Source organism: Callithrix jacchus, chromosome 9, assembly GCF_049354715.1.
Source record: "Callithrix jacchus isolate 240 chromosome 9, calJac240_pri, whole genome shotgun sequence".
NCBI classification, from domain to species: Eukaryota; Metazoa; Chordata; class Mammalia; order Primates; family Cebidae; genus Callithrix; species Callithrix jacchus.
In genome coordinates this window covers 130,960,646-130,977,976 of record NC_133510.1, presented here as the reverse complement: position 1 = coordinate 130,977,976, position 17,331 = coordinate 130,960,646, and the positions used below count along the sequence as shown (strand labels likewise).

Sequence of the window (17,331 nt, the reverse complement as noted above, 5' to 3'; positions counted from 1 at the left end):
GCCCGAGGTTTTACGTTCTTTACTGTCTCTGTTTCTGTCTCCTTTTCACCCCAGGTGCCCCTACATATTCTGTCTCATAAAAGGGTTACGGCTTGCAGCTCTTTCAGCCGCACTGCATTGCTATTGTACTGGAGGCTTGTAAGCATGCTGCTAGGCTGGGAATCCTTCTATAACCTTCCCTGTGTCTCCAGGCTGTAACATTCATGAGTATTTCTTTAAGCCTATGGCTAGTGATGCCGCCCCTGCCCTCTGCTCCCTTTCGTGACCTGCAGAGTTTCCACTCCATTTCTCTGAACCCCCCCTTTGATGACTACCCATTTTTCCCTTCCTATCTGAGTCCGGAAGACAGGTGATGTGGTGGTGGGAGAAATGTCCTTCCCCAGGTAGGACAAAGCTTTGGTAATCTTTTCAACTGGAGAACAGCCCTTTGTTGTGGAGTTAGCTCTGGGCTTATTTCGCCATGGTTATTCTTCCTCTCGCCCTGCTGTGGCCGTTGCAGGTTTTTTGACTCCTCACAATGGCAAACTAGTGGGGTTCTTTGGAGATAAAGCCCATGAAGGTGTGGGGTCTCCCTAAAACCGTGATCCCCAGGGATTTCTCACTTCCCTGCTAGTTAATGTCCAGATTCCCCCAATTCATCAAAATCCCCACTAAACTGGCTGGGTATGGTGGGTGGCTCATACCTATAATCTCAGCACTTTGATTATAGGAGGGTGGATCACTTGAGGTCTGGAGTTTGAAACCAGCCTGCCCAGCATGGTAAAATCCAGTCTCTACCAAAAAATACAAAAATTAGCCGGGCATGGTGGCGTGCATCTGTAGCCCGAGTTACTCAGGAGACTAAGGAGGGAGAATCGCTTAAACCAGTGAGGTAGAGGTTGCGGTGAACCGAGACCGCACCACTGCACTCCAGCCTGGGTGACAGAGTGAGACCCTGTCTTAAAAAAAAAAAAAACCCTCTGAAGTGATTCTACCAGTTTATGGTACTAGAGGCTTCTGCTCCAGGTGGGAAGAACTTGGCTGTGGCTCTCTCGATTTATCTGTGTCTCCAGATTTGGGGATTGCAGTTTGCTTGTAAATCTTAGCTCTCTGAAGGGTCTAAGAATAGTCCCTGATTTTCAGTTTTCCCAGCTTTGCTTTGTTGTAAGGATGGGAGAGATGATTTCCAAGCTCTTTACATGTTGGAACTGAAACAGGTCCCCTTCCATTATGTTTGAAAGAGGGCCTTAAAATTTAAATGTAGCCTAAAGTTGATTCAAGGAGCAGCTGCTTTCTACGCAGGGAATCCCAGATCCGTTATGCACAGAGCGTGGTCTGAGGCATCACATTCAGGAAAGCGTGGAGAGTGGCAAGTGACGGGGTGGGTTGGTGGGGTTACCCCTCCTTCGGCAGCTGCTTGAAGACTCTTCTTCTTTCCCTTTTGACTGGGGAGAACGAACCTGCCAGAATCATGTCATTCCTAAAATGACTTCCCCGGGGCTTCACTTTAGGACGATGAAGAGGACTGGTTCTGTCAACCGAAAGATCCCAGCTGGAATAATTACCGTGCTTTCAGCAGCAGGCACTTGGAAACTCTGACACAGGGTCATTTGAATAATGGGGGAATTCTCTTTTTTTCACATAGGAAGAGCTGTTAAGATCTAGGGAAGACTACAAAGTTGGCTGATTGAGGAGCTAAACAATGTCATTCCGGATGCAGGTTTTCTCCATCTGCTCTCCTGGCTGTAGCAAAGTTTCTAATCAAATTCTGGTTCCTCTACTCCTTGAAAGATGATTTCTAATGGCAAACAGAGCTATAGCTTTTCTTATTCTCTCTCTCTCATATACACTCAAACACACACACACACACACACACACACACACACACACACACGAGAAAGAGAGAGAGAGAGAGAACGGACAGAGACAGAGAGACAGAGATGCACCTACAACCTCACTGCAGTTCCACACTGTAGGTTGGCCCAAGCAGGATGGAGGCAACTGACTCCATCCTCAGCTCAAGGAACAGGGCTTTAATTGTACCTGACTTGTCGTTCCCAAGGCAAATGCCATTGGTGCGAGTATGAACCCATGACCGAGGTTGATCCAAACAGGATGAAGGTGAGGGCTAAGAAGGCAAGCAAGCAAACACTGATGCTGTTTCGTAATAACTGCTGTGTTGTTAAGAAGCACCTAGGTGAACTGGTGTCAACCTAGGTCATGGGTTTATACTTGCCCCAAAAGCATGTGCCTTGGGAAGGAGAAGTCATATGCAGTTAAAGCCCTATTCCTTGACCTGAGGATAAAGTCAGCTTTTTCTAAACCTGTAAGGGGTACCTTTAATAAAATCAGAGCTGTATTAGGAAGAAAAGGGATTCAGATGCAGGGAAGGCACTATCCGTGTCCTCTAGTGCTGGCAAGCCTGGCCCACTGCCTGGTCCCCAGAAGGTGCTCAGTAGTTAGAAGACAAAAGAATGAGTCCATCATCTCATCTTATTTCTCAAAACCCCATTCCCATTCCCATCACCTTCCCCATGCTCTGCTCTGCCCACTCTGTAGTCCATCATTCTGGGGCCACGGTCACAGGGCTGTCTACTCATGTTCCCCTGATGGGCCACTATGAAGAGACTCCCAGCCTCCTCATCAAGCTGTGGGAAGACTCATTTATGGTGCAGGAGAGGAGGCAGAATGTGGACATGTTCCCTGCACTGCTGAAAACACATCCAGTTCTTAGCCCCTACTGCAATTTCCATGGCCCAATGTCTAAGGTAAAATGACACGTTTCCAGAATGATTCCCAGCAAGGAGTGGATTCTTTCCTGTGATGGTTACTGTTGCGTGTCAACATGTTGAAGGATGTGAAACATTGTTCCTGGTGTGTCTGGGAGGGTGATGCCGACGGAGACGAACAGTGGGCTAGGAAAAGCCTGCCCACACTTAGTCTGGGTGGGCACCATCTAATCAGCTGCGAGTGCAGCTGGAATAAAGCAGGCAGGAGAATACGGACAGACCAGACTTGCTGAGTCTTCTGGCTTCCATCTTTCCCCTTCTGGATGCTTCCTGCCCTTGAACATCGGACTCCAAGTTCTTCAGCTTTAGGACTCTTGGACCTTCAACCGCAGACTGAAGGCTGCACTGTCAGCTCCTCTGCTTTTGAGGTTTTGGGACTCGGACTGGCTTCCTTGCTCCTCAGCTTGCAGACAGCCTATTGTGTGGAGCCTCATCTCGTGACTGTGTAAGTCAATACTCCTTATTAACCGTCTGTTATATACACATCTATCCTATTAGTTCTGTCCCTCTAAAGAACCCTGAGTAATACATTTCCTGACTCCAAAATTCATTCCAGACCCACATAGCCACCTCGAATTATCTTCCAGAAGGGACAGGCTTCTGTGGTTACAGCTGTCTCTGACAGCTATTCCCTTACAACACTGGGGAATAGTCATAAAGAAAGGCAAGCACAGCCTTTAAACCCCATAATGACAAACCAGAAGACAGCAAGCAGAAGAACCCTGATGTTGTTTCTTAATAATATGCATTTGGAGTGAGTTGAGTGTGACTGCGTGTGTGTTAGCATACACAGGGTTTGATCACACTTTTCAGTATTACCCATTATAAAAATTTGGACACAAGTTCAATCTGTAATCATCATAATTTAAAAATATCAATATTCATGCCAGAGCTAATGTCCATGTTCAAACAATCAAGGATTATAAATATATTACTAAGGCCTGTAAAAGATCATTTTATGTTATGTGTCTGAATAATTTGAAAGTGGGAATTTTTATTTTTCTTTTGAAGTAAGAAAAATGTACCTCAAAGTTATTTCTTTTAAACTATTATTATCATCTTGCACCATTTATTAGACATATGTGTTTCTACCATCGAAGATCTTTCTTCAAGTGTTTATGCTCCCAGCTCAAATATTTATAGGTTTCAGACTTGAGATGACTTATTTCTATTTACTTTTAATTTCCTTATGCAATGTCTCAAATGTACCACAAGTTATTATGAATGGTTTGGAGTTGACTTATGTAGAGGTGTCACATTACTCTTGATTGCCTGTATTTGATGAGGTTATTAAAACAGCAGAAAAATAAATTACCATAGCAACAAAAACATAAATTCATAGCCTGTTTCATAATCTTAGGCCTGAAAATAATTGCACAGCTCTTAACAGCTCAGGCATGATGTAATGCAAACACTTAGCTGAGTCATGCGCGATGCAGAAATCCACCACAGTTCACTGGTATTGAATTTTTGGAAAAGTCGACCTTGCAGCCTTGAGCCTGGGCCATTTCTTTCTAATTTTGGAAGGCCCAAGGTGTGCACAGTAAACTCACCTCCATGGCACGTCCATGGGCCTGTCATAAATAAGGGCTTGCTGAGAGTCATTCGTATGGCCAATAACAACCACCACCTTAAAAAAACATATTCTCTTCTACTTAGACATTTCATGTTTCTGCCATAAGCAATGCCCTCTTTGTCCCCAAAGTAATATACACATATCAACAGAAGGGAAAAGCAAGACCATTTTTAAACAGAGGGGGGATAGACATGTTATAAGTTTCATAAATAAAATATATGCCTAGAAATTATGCAAGACATCAGTATATTGTGGGTTGTCTTTTCTTTGATTGACAGACTATGTAATTTGCTTGTGGCTTTAATTGATAACTGCCCAGACATAAAAATGAAATGGGGCACCTCTGTCCTTACATGGTATTTCATTAGCAGCTCAACTGTCATCACAAGAGTAAGTGTATTTTTTTTTTTGAGATGGAGTTTCTCTCTTGTTACCCAGGCTGGAGTGCAATGGCGTGATCTCGGCTCACTGTAACCTCCGCCTCCTGGGTTCAGGCAATTCTCCTGCCTCAGCCTCCTGAGTAGCTGGGATTACAGGCACGCGCCACCATGCCCAGCTAATTTTTTGTATTTTTAGTAGAGACGGGGTTTCACCATGTTGACCAGGATGGTCTTGATCTCTTGACCTCGTGATCCACCCGCCTCGGCCTCCCAAAGTGCTGGGATTACAGGCCTGAGCCACCGCGCCCGGCCAAAGTAAGTGTGTTTTTTATAAAGCATGCTGTGCTGTCCTGGGAGGCAGCAGGTAAACTTAAGAAGAGATCAGTTCGATGCTGATTCTTTTCTCTGGCTCTGGAGTTAGCTCTGCATTTGGTCTCCCCATTGGTGGCTCTGAACAGGGTTAATGTGATGCTATGAATAAGTATGACTCTTTTCCAGAGCTTATTCCTCATCAGCATTTAAACCATTTTAGTTTTAAATTCTAACATTTGGGAACCAGGAGGATTAATACAGTGTTAGGGACTCATGATCCTAAACTACATAAAGTGTCTTGAATCTTAGTGGCATGATGTAAAGAAAAAGCCAAAGAAAGACAGCCATGTTCTCCATCATCCTTCGGAGAAAAATTATCATGTGATACGCTGTTTAAAGAAATCATTCATGCACTCAATAGTCAAAAAATATAAAATGACTCATTCAACAAAGAACACATTTATCGAACACCTACTAACTGACAACACTCTTGTAGGCACCAGGACACAGGTATGAGCCAAATGGACAAAGACCCAGCTCTCATGGTGTTGGCATCCTGGTGGGAAAGCGATGGCAGGGGCAGGGAGAGCAGTTAGGAGGCGAGGACAACCATCCTGGCAGGAGACAGGAGGATGGCTGGGACAAGGCAACTAGCTGAAAAGTGGACAACTCATTTCTAAGTCTATTTTGAAGGCAAAGCAATGGCATGTTCTGATGAACCAGATTCACGTTATGTGATAAAAAGAGGAGCCAGGATGAATCAGAGGGTTTTAGGCCGACTTGATGAATGAATGAATGAGGGAGCATGAGTGAGGTGAGCGACCTTGCCAGGAGCAGATGGAAGGATGGGGATTCATTTTGGGGCATGTTTTATTAGAGAAACAGCTTAGTGATGTCAGTAGAGATTCCCAGTACGGATTTATCTTGTGGAGTCTGGAGTTAAGAAGGGAGACCCAAGCTGGACATATCAAGTGGCCGATTATTAATGTATATATGTGTGTGTGTGTGTGTGTGTGTGTGTGTGTGTGTGTGTGTATGTATAGTCACATATGTGGATATAACATAAATGTGTATACATATTCATATTATATATATACATATTTTATAAATATGAATTTAGAATTTATATTATATATGTATATAGGTATATATATTATGAACTCTAAATTCATATTTTATATATAATAAAATATATATCTGTATATATGCATATATGAACATATATTCATGAATTAAATATATACATATATTTATATATCTGTATATACATATATAAGATAAGAATTACATATATTCATGGATATATGAGTATATATATCCAATTATATATATACATCCATGAATATATATGGATATATAATTATATATAATGTATTTATAATTCATATTATACTATATAATATAATCATATATAACACAGTACTATGAATTTATATATTCCTGTATTACATATGGACATTATTATATGTAATGTAGTCATATATACAATTCATATTACATTATATATTATTATGTAATCTATTTTAGAGTTAATAGAGGCTATGTAAAGAACCTGATCTCTGGAGCACTCCTAAATTAAAAGATTGAAAGCTGAGGATGAAAATCAAAGACTAAAGTCTCCTTCAGGTGTTGAGATGGAGGAGGATGAAAATTAAAAGGAACCATTGTCCTGAAAACTGAGAAGACAGCATTTCTCCACATGGGAGAAAGTCATCAGCTGAGTCGAGTGCTGGGAGCTGGAGCAAAATGAGAGCTCCTGATTTGGACGTGGGCATTTCTGTGCGGGTCACGGCACCTGCCAGGAGCATCGGACATTGGAAACGGTGCCCTGCTTTGGCAAACCTACCAAACCATCATTTTTAATGTGAGCTATCCACCTCAGCAGCCAAAACTAAACAAGAATGCCAAAGGAAAAAAACCAAACTAGTATTAACATCTCAGTGCAATATGTGAATGCTCCATGTATCTGCTGGCATCCCATTTGTGAACATAATATATTTCAGCAACATGCAAGTTCAATGTGGTCAATTTTCCTGAGTATTAACCTGTGTCTGGGTTTCAATCCCAGCTCTGCCACCTGCTTACTCTTTGAACCTGGGCAGGTAACTTAAACCCTCCAAACCCCTTCTTACACTATATGTGGACCATATAAACAGTCCTTGAATTTTATGGATAAAGTGAGTAAACATGTGAGAAATGACATGCTGTGTTGTGGCATTAAGTACTTAGCGAGTGCTAGCTTCAGTTGTTTTAACTATTATCATTTCACTTAATAATCATGATTAGGATGTATTTATTTATTTTCGAGACAAGGTCCTGCTCTGTTGGCTGGCTGGAGTGCAGTGGTGTGATCATAGCTCACTGCAGCCTTGAACTCCTGGGCACATACAATCCTCCCACCTCAGCCCCTGAAGTAGCTGGGACTACAGGCGTATGTCAGCATACCTGGCTAATTTTTTTATTTTTTGTAGAGACAGAGTCCCTCTATGTTGCCCAAGCTAGTCTCAAACTCCTGGGCTCAAGTGATTCTCCCGTCTTGACCTAAACACAGGGATTACAGGCAGAGGCACTGTGCCTGGACCAATTATTATTATTTATCAATGCATTTGATATGCCCTGGTGAGGCTCTTGACCAATCACAATGGTGAAAACAATCCTGGGACCTGAATTGATCAGGCCTGGCTTCGTACCCGCATTTCAGCTTTTTCTGCACATCAGAGACTGTAAGTCATAGTTCTCCTTGATGGTCTATTGACCATTTTAGGAATTCCATGTGAAAAGGCAATTGCGAGGCTCCCATAGACTCTTCCCACTTTCTCTCTTACATGATCAGGCATCCACTCTGGCCACCAAAAGCACAACACGAAGAGAGAGAGCCACCGGGCTCTGCCCACACTGGGCCCGCTGGAGAAAGAGCAAATGGAGACCAAAAGAGTCCACATCTCCCCAAGGACTTTCTGAAACCGTCACACTCAGTGGGACCCCTACAGACCCTTTAAGTTCCTCTATGGCCATGGTGCAAAGCAGGAAATGAGAAGATGAGGAGAAGGGCCTGGAGAAAAGGCAAGAGGAGGTTTCATTAATTCAGCTCTGCCTTTTTTTCATTCCACCCTTTCTCACTCCTTACCCTCTTCCTCTCTGGTGGTCTCCTCTTTGGGGAGCTTGGTTTATGAGACAGAAGAAGAAAGGAGAAGAAACAGAAGGCAGAAAATTGCAGTCTATTATGCCCTGAAAAAGGTTTGGGGTTGGGCTCCAGGGCTGACCTGTTTTATTTATTATTTTTTAAATTTGTATTTATTAGTTTTCTTTTCTGGAGAGAGTATCTCTCTCACCCAGCCTGGAGTGCAGTGGTGCAATCTCGACTCACTGCAACCTACGTCTCCAGGGTTCAAGTGATCCTCCTGCCTCTGCCTCCTGAGTAACTGGGATTACAGGGGTCCATCACCATGCCCCGCTAATTTTTCTTTTTTTTTGTATTTTTAGTGGAGACAGGGTTTTGCCATGTTGCTCAGGCTGCTCTCGAACTCCTGATCTGAGGCCACCCGCCCACCTCGGCCTCCCAAAGTGCTGCGATTATAGTCGTGAGCCACCACTCCCTATCTGACCTGCTTTAGTGCAAACCCAGGCTCCAGTCCTTTTTCATTTTGTGAATGTGGGGAAGTTATTCCTCCTCTCTTTGTCTCAGTTTTCTTAGCTGTAAAATGGTATCAGTGAAAAGATTAAATGGGTGCAGAAAGCATCAGTGGTACATGACCGGGCGTAGACGTGGAGCACGATAGCGTCCACTGTGGACGTGAATGAACAGACACCTACCAACTGTAAGACATCTTTCTGCAGATTGCATATTCGAACAGGGAGTGTTCACCTGCTTGTGCCACGAACTGTATATTGGGAATCCCAGCATGGTCATAGCACCCAACTTGCCCTTGTGTCAGTCCATGTTACCTTTGCCTCCTCACTAAGCCCACAGAATGAATGCCCATTTGACGAATCAGGAGGCTGAGCTGAGAAAGAAAGATGGACAACATTGTATTTGAGAGCTTGGGACCAAGGTTCAAATTCTGCCACTCTCAGGCTGTGTGATCACAGGCTGCTTACTTGACTTCTCTGAGTCTCCATTTTCCCTTTTGCAGCATGTCACTTGCTGTGCCACAGTAAGGATTCCATGAGAAAACACAGTGAAAGCTCACTCTGGATTCTGACACACCAATGCCTGATATTCTCAGTGACTGCTGTCCCTGATCAACACGTGGTTTTGGAGCAAGTCTTCACCCCACCTCATTCATTGACTCTTTGGCAGGTTGGCTGGGGACCCAGGAGGTCTGGTTTTAGAAAGGAGGGGTCCAGTGAAGGAGGTTTTAGACACACATCAGAAAGACGAGAGAAGGTAAAAATCCCATCATCCGTTAATACCTGTGAGTGTTCAGCAGACACTGTATAGAATATGTATAGAATATGTATTAATGGATATTTCCCATAAAACGGATATTTTCTTAAAAAATGATAAAATTCTGACCTCTGCCAAGACATAAAATCAGTATATTATTTCACTCATTCATAAGGGAGCAGATAAATTGTTAAATGAAGACCCCAGTAAGCGGTTCAAAGTAAAAATCAAAGCCAAATTTATATGAAATGACATTATATTGAAATGAATTTACAAACAGATACGAAACTGACTTTGTGTACGGGGAGAAACAAGTTAATTGAATCTCCACTGGAAACAATTTATTTTCTTATCTACAAAAAAAAAAAAAAATGATACTTTGCCATTGTTATCAGTTATTACAATTTACAGATTATAAAACAGCTCAAAGGCAAAGTTGCCTGAGAATCAGATAATCTGGATGATCCCACTAAGCCAGAAGTTGGCAAACCAAGGCAGCAGGCCACACGGGCCTCACCAGTTTTTGCACATAAAGCTTTATTGGAACACAGCCATGCTCCTTGCTTATTCATTATCTCTGTCTGCCTCCACATACAATGCAGAGTTGAGGAGCTGTGTAAAAGACCGTGCTGTCCCCAAAGCCTTAAGTGTTGACTCCCTGGTTCTTTATGGAATGTGGGTGCTGACTATGGCTCTAAACAAGGTGTGGCTTTCCACTGAGGCACTTTATTCTACAAAGGGAAAAGCGAAGGACCGATTGGAAGGAAAAGATGAAATGATATGATGGGTTGAGGGGGCCAAGTACTGTTTCTTTTGAGATAACCCAATGCATGTGAGGGTGCTGGAGGCAGGGGACAAAGCATGTCTTCCGCAGCAGCCACTTTGGTTTTCATGTAAATATCAAATATGCAGTTTGGAAAATGGTCCCCAGGGACTTTACTGCAAATAAAAGCAGTAGGCACAGGGCTGTCAGGCTGGGCTCCCTCAACGCGGAAGCCTTGATGCTTTGGAGTCAGTGAGAAGCTTTCGCACATGAGGGCAGGCACAGGGATGGGTTGACCATCCAAGGTCGAGTCTCAGTTGTCATGCACATTTGCCTTTGATCTGGCCCAGGAAGGGGCTTTAGCTCTCCGTCCTCCGCTCCCTGCAGGATTTCACATGGTGCCCATTTTCCTCATCTTGAGTTTGTTAGAAAGCCAGTAACAGGAATTCACTCTCCTCTTAGCATGAATATTGGCTGGATTCACAATGCTTCTTTCTGGGAGGAAAATAAAATATATTTTGATTCAAAAACACAATACAGCAACCATTGTTCAAAAGTTGACCTTACACACCAAAGCAAATGTACTTCAGGCCACTCGGCCATACACTGAAATGCAGTTAAAATGGCAAATTTTATGTTATGTATGTTTTACTACAATAAAAGAATTAAAAAATAAACCTGTGTCCTTTAGTCATAGTGTGAAATAGTATTTCCGTGACAAACGTTATTTAGTTGACTCATAAACTCTTTACCTTAAGATCTATGGACAGTAATATTTTTCAAAAAAATCTTCCATGACTGAGGATATGTTGTAAGAAAATTACACTTTTGAGATATTATATTTGGAGGGTTGCTGTTACAGGTATTATTTTGATTACCCTTTTGGAAGGGGTATGAAGAACGAATTCAATTCCACATTCTGAGGGAAAAATAGAGCATTCAGAGACTCAGTCATGTTGGCGTGGGTGATGAGAGCTGGGATTGTCTTGGGTCGGAGGGACCTTTACCTCCAGGGGAGTGAATATTCTCTCCTTGGCCGGAAACTGGTTTGGTAATTAAATGCTCACCCCATCTGCTCACCGCTTTCAAAGAAAAACAAAAAGCCTCCATCTCTGACACAGGCTGGCGCTTTCAATCCACAATTGAAAATGTGGGTTAAATAGTAAATAGCCCAGGGACCTTCCAAAGAGCTAGCCTGATTAATACAGCAGAGAGCAACGAGGAACCTAAACTCAAGGAGCCAAAGCAGAGAAACTCCCATGGTGGAATCTGCCATCTGGTCAACAAGATTCTGTCTTGTCCGTGGAAACAAATATCAGTTATTGACAACTTACAGGTTACAAAAGAGCTCAGAGGTCATGGGCAAGCACTTTTCAATAAGATCAAGAGCTCTCAATCCAATGAGAAACAACATTACAATAGTCACACAGGAAGAAGGAAGACATGAGCAGTGAGGAAGCTGTCAAAACTAGGTTATTTTTTGTTTTGTTTTTGTCTCTTGAATGCAGGTTTCACTTTTCGTTGTACATGACACTTTTACTTACCTTGGGGAATCATGCACCCCTATTGCATGTGGTTCACCAAGATGTCCTGGCCTGCTAGCTCAGTGGATCATCCATCTGCAGTCAACAGAATGCTCCCTTTGTGGAAGCATCATGTTGAACAAAGTGACAAAAACACGCGAGACGTTTGGAACCTGATCATTTGTTAATGTCTCCTTGAAGATAAAGTCAGATTGTTCTCATTCCTAGGCCCTGTCCACGAAATAGCCAAACTCTTAAAATATTTTAAGCAATTTATCCTGGGCCAAATGTGAGGACCAGAACCCATGACACGACCCCAGGTCCTGAGGACATGTGCCCAAGGTGGTTGGATTACAGCTTGGTTTTATACATTCTGTGGAGACATAAGGCATGAATCAGTACATGGAAGGTATATATTGGTTTGGTCCAGAAAGGTCTGACAAGTGGAAGCAGGAAGCCTACAGGACATAGGTAGGTTGGAAGATTTTCTGATTGGCGGTTGGTGAAAGGAGTTGTTATTATCTGAAGACCTGGAATCAACAGAAAGGAGTATCTGGGTGAAATAAGAGGTTGTGGAAACCACGGTTCTTATGAAATAGATGAAGCCTTATAGTTGGCCACCCCCAGAGGCAATAGACGGCAAGTATTTCCTAGTCAGTCCTTTAAAAGCAGTTAGGCTCTCAGTTAATCTCTTCAGGATCAGAAAATTACCTGGAAAGAAAAGAGGATTCTGTACAGAATGTAGATTTTCCCCATAAGAGATAGTGTTAGATGGGCATTTCAAAATAGGTCAAATAAATATTTTAGGGCAAAATGCTTCAGTTTATTTCAGGGCCTAGTGTCTGTCATACGATGCTATGCTAGCGTCAGGTTGGAATCTGGCATCTTATCTACAAAGCGTCTGTTCTGTCAGCCTTAGGAACTCCGTTTTAATGCTGGTCAGTTGCGCCTGGTCTTTAAAGGAAGGTCAGTATAATTAGGCCTGTCCAAACAGCCCTTCCCATCATGGCCTGACCTACAGCCTCAGGTTTCTTTTTAATCCCCTGGTCGGAGGGATCCATCTAGTTGGCTGGAGGGAGCTGAGAATTTTATTTTTGATTTACAACTCCCAGTGATTTCTTTCCTGAGTTCCTTCTCTGGTCTTCGTCAGGGTCATCTATGCACCAAAAATGCCTCATCCCTCAGATTTTCTGCCTTTAGTGAAACCCAGACCAGCTCTCTGCAAGTGGCTCTACCTCTGTAGATTTTTCTTCTCTCCTTCCTGTCTCCAGCCTCTCAGCTCTGACATCACACGTGGCTGACTACGTTAGTGTTGGGAAGTTGCCCAGCTTTGGTCTGTTGCTGATGGAATCTTACAGACAATAGCAATACATCCACATTTGTCCTTCAGCGTGCCATGTTGCCTTCCTTTTCCACGTGTTACTGAGCACGTGGGCTTGCTGCTGGATGCACGCGGAAGCCATTGCTATGGCAAAGGCTTCTGAAAACAGAAAGGCTTTATTGTGAGACCAGCAGAAGGAGACAGAAGGTGCAGCTCAAACCTGTTTCTCTGATTAGGAGTCTAGGACAGATTTTCAGGAGGGAAAATATTTGGGAATGTTATTGTTTCTGATCGCAGAACTTTGAATCTGGCCGTTTATAGTCAAGGAACGTTGAAGTGGAGTTTAGTTTCTTTGGCCAACAGTCCCCTTGCCTTTGAAAGGGCTCATGTTCCAATCATATCTAATCTTGGTGCCCCAGGGAGAAAGCGTTAGTTGCAGGTATTGTTAGAGGATAAATCTTTCTCTACTGTGCAGGCCTGGGCTCCATGACGTGCAGTTTAGGCTCTGTCACCTACCAAGCGACTTGGCATTCTGTGATTGAGGGAGTGTGCAGCAGATGCCTTCTCAGGACCCCCTTCTCCTCCAGCTCCCTGTGTTCAAAAATCAGCCTGCCCTTGGAATGATTCTCTAATCACAAGTTTCTGGAGCTCCTGGGCACTTAGCTGCATCTATGTACATACGCTCTGTAAAACACCTCCCTCCCATGAGGAGCAAGCATGTGGTTTTCTATGCCTATGTGAGTGGAGACTTTTGACACTGACTTTGGAGTAAACCAGAGTTTTAAAAAGTTGATTAAAAACAGAAAAAGTGAAACCTCTCTGCAGGGACAGTGAGCAGGGTAGGGAGTGGAACTATAGCCTGTGCAGGAGGACTGGCTACTCCGGAGGACACAGTGTTCCTTCTGTATAAAAGTGACCTCCTCTCCCAGGACTGGACACCTCTGGGTAATAGTTTATGTATAATAAAGTGCCAACCAGATATGAGGTAACAAGAGTAAACAGCAGTGTTTTTAATAAGGATCAAGGAAATAGATAACATAAAACTAAAGGAGGTGGATGAATATTAAAACAGTCACATGGGAAGAAGAAACAGGGGACAGTCAGGAAGTTGTGGATTACGTAAAGCAGCTCTTTCTCTTGTCTTGAGTACGTTCATACAGTTAGAGAAAACTCACGCTTTTATAAGCACTTTGTAAAGCAGTTTGGCAATTTCTTAAGAGGCAACCATACACCTACCAGTTGATCCAGCCATAACACTCTTAGGTATTTGTTCAAGAGAAGTAAAGGCTATGTCTTTATAAAGGTACATGCACAGATGTTCATAAAGGATCCATATGTAAGTCAAACCCGAATGTCCACCAACAGGTGAATTGATAAAAAAAAATATGGTGCATCTATACATTATAAACACTTAGTAATAAAAGGGAACGGATTACTGATATGTAAAACAACGGGGTAAATCTCAAAATAATTATGCTGAGTGAGAAAGTCTGACAGAAAATATTACTTGTTATGTGGATTAGTTGGGGTTCTCTAAGGCAACAGAACTAAAAGGGTATGGTGTACACACACACACACACACACACACACACACACACACACACACAGAAAGAGAGACAGAAAGAGAAAGAGAGAACTTATCAGGAACTGGGTCATGTGGTTACAGAGAATGGCAGGTCCAAATATGTAGAGCTGATGTTCCGGGTTGAAGGTTGAATCCCTTCTTACTAGAGGGAGAATCAGAATTTTGTTTCGTTCAGACCCTCAATTAATTGGATGAAGTTCATGCACATTATAAAAGGCAATTTTCTTTATTCTGTCTACCATTTTAAATATAAATTTCATCTGAAAACACTCCCACAGACACACCCAGAGTAGCGTTTGAACGACTCTCTGGGCACCTCATGGTCCAGTTAAGCTGATGCATAAAATTAGCCATCATGTTGCGTGCTTCCATTTTCATACTATTGTTGGAAACGCAAAGTAATTGACAGTGAAAGAAATCAATCAATCCTGGCATGGTGAGCGTGACTGGTGGGCCAGAGTGCAGACAGTACGACAAGTCAGTTGGAGCTCAGGCATGTGTTAGAATTGTCTTAATCATGGTTGGTTTCATGAGTATATGAATAAGTCATAACTTATTAAATGTACATTTAAATATATACAATATGTTTTATGTCAATGATACCTCAGTAAGGTTGTTAAAATGCATCATGAATATCAATATTTTGGAGATAACAGCACAGTCTTAAAAGAAGTAGAAATTTCATAAAAGAATATAAAATATTTTAGTGACTAGTAAGTTCCATCTAGTAATCACAGGAAAAAATTCATTAAGAGTTAAACTTTTCCCTTCTTTTTTTTCTCACTCGACGTTTGGTAGACTAGCCCTGAGAAAACTGAGCTAGTGAAATAATGGAATACTGCAACAATTTAATACTAAGTTAAACAAAATAGATCAAGCCCCTGAAAGACAGAAACTACAAAAGGCCACTCGAGCAGAAATAGATGACATTATAGTCCTCAATAATTCAAAGAAATTTAACTCAAAGGGCAGAGGAACAAAAACTTTTCAGAAAGGAAAACCCAGACCCATTGGCGTGCTGGTTACATTTATTAAATATTTCATAAGAAATAGCATGAATTGTACAATATGTCTTTTAGAAAGCAGAAGGGTAGAAAACATTTCTGAGTTTATCTATTAGCTAGCAATACCCTGACACAAACACCAGACAAAGATATTACAAGAAAACCAAATAGCAAGCAAGTATTCCTCATAAACTGAAATGCATTACTTGTTTTTTTTTTTAATTAAAAAAATTTTGTTTCAAAAAAAAAAAAAAAAAACCCTACAGCACCCGGTATTCCCAGCAGTCTCCCACCCATCCAAGTACTAACCAGGCCCAACCCTGCTTAGCTTCTGAGATCAGATGAGATTGGGTGCCTTCAGGGTGGTATGGCCATAGATGAGATACATTATTTCTTGACAAATTGTTTTAAAATCAAAGTTAAAATAAACACTACTGCATTATAATCACTTCCATTCATCTGAGAAATGTAAGATTGTTCCAACATTCGTAAATCAATCACTATAATTTGTCATATGAACAGACTGTATTAGGGTTCTCTAGAGGACCAGAACTAATGGAATATATTAGTTCTGTGTGTGTGTGTGTGTGTGCGTGTGTGTGCATGTGTGTGCGCGCGTGTGTGTGTGTACATATATATGTATATATGTATATATCCATATGGGGGATTTTATTAAGTATTAACTCACATGATCACAAGGTTCCACAATAGGTTATCTGTAGCCTGAGGAGGAAGTAGAGCCAGTTTGACTTCCAAAGCTGAAAAACTTGGAGTTCAATGTTTGAGGGCAGGAAGCATCCAGTATGGGAGAAAGACGTAGGCTGGGAGGCTAGGCCAGTCTCTCTTTTCACATTTTTCTGCCTGCTTATATTCTGGCTGTGCTGCAGGATGATTAGATGGAGCCCACTCAGATGAAGGGTGGGTCTGCCTTCCCGGCCCACTGACTCCAAGGTTAATCTCCTTAGGCAACACCCCACAGACACACCCAGGATCCATACTTTGTATCCTTCCATCCAATCAAGTTGACAGTCAGTATTAACCATCACACAGACTAGAGAAGAAAAAGCATGCAATCATTATAATAAATGCAGCAAAAGCATTTGAAAAAATCATTACAAATTTATGATTAAAATGGCAACTAAAAACAGAAAGAAAATCTCTTACATCAAAAATGTGTCAAATTAGCATCACCTTTAATGACAAAACGTTAAATGCTCATCCCCTTAGATAAGGAACGTGACAATAATGTTTTCTCTCACCTTTTCTACCTAACCTCATATTGAAGATCTTGGTCAGTGTAATAAGTAAAGAATAAGCAATAAAAGACAAATGAAACTTAAAAGAAGAAATAAAGTCATTGCTATTTGCAGGTGACATGGCAGTCTTCCTAGAGAAACCAAGAAAATTCTACGGAAGAGCTACTCGAGTTAAAATTTGAGTTTAATAAGACTGCAGGATACAGTTTCAACGTACAATAATCAATTGCATTTTGTATACTAACAATAAACATTTGAGAATTAAAATTTTAAAAGTCCATTTAAAAAACACCAAATAGCCAAATATAACAAAATATGAGGCAAAGCTGTAGGCAGAAAATGACAAATGAAAACACTGATGAAAATAATTCAGGATCTAAATAAATGAAAAACTGTACCATGTTCATCGATTAAAAGACAATATTCTTAAGATATGAACTCTTTCTAATAACGTCT

At 41.8% G+C, this 17,331-nt stretch overlaps 1 pseudogene; it reads right to left on the bottom strand.

The window, feature by feature from the left end:
* Positions 1-15,876: 15,876 nt before the first annotated feature.
* On the bottom strand, positions 15,877-15,998 carry LOC118144739 (5S ribosomal RNA; annotated as a pseudogene).
* Between the last annotated feature and the right edge of the window lie 1,333 nt (positions 15,999-17,331).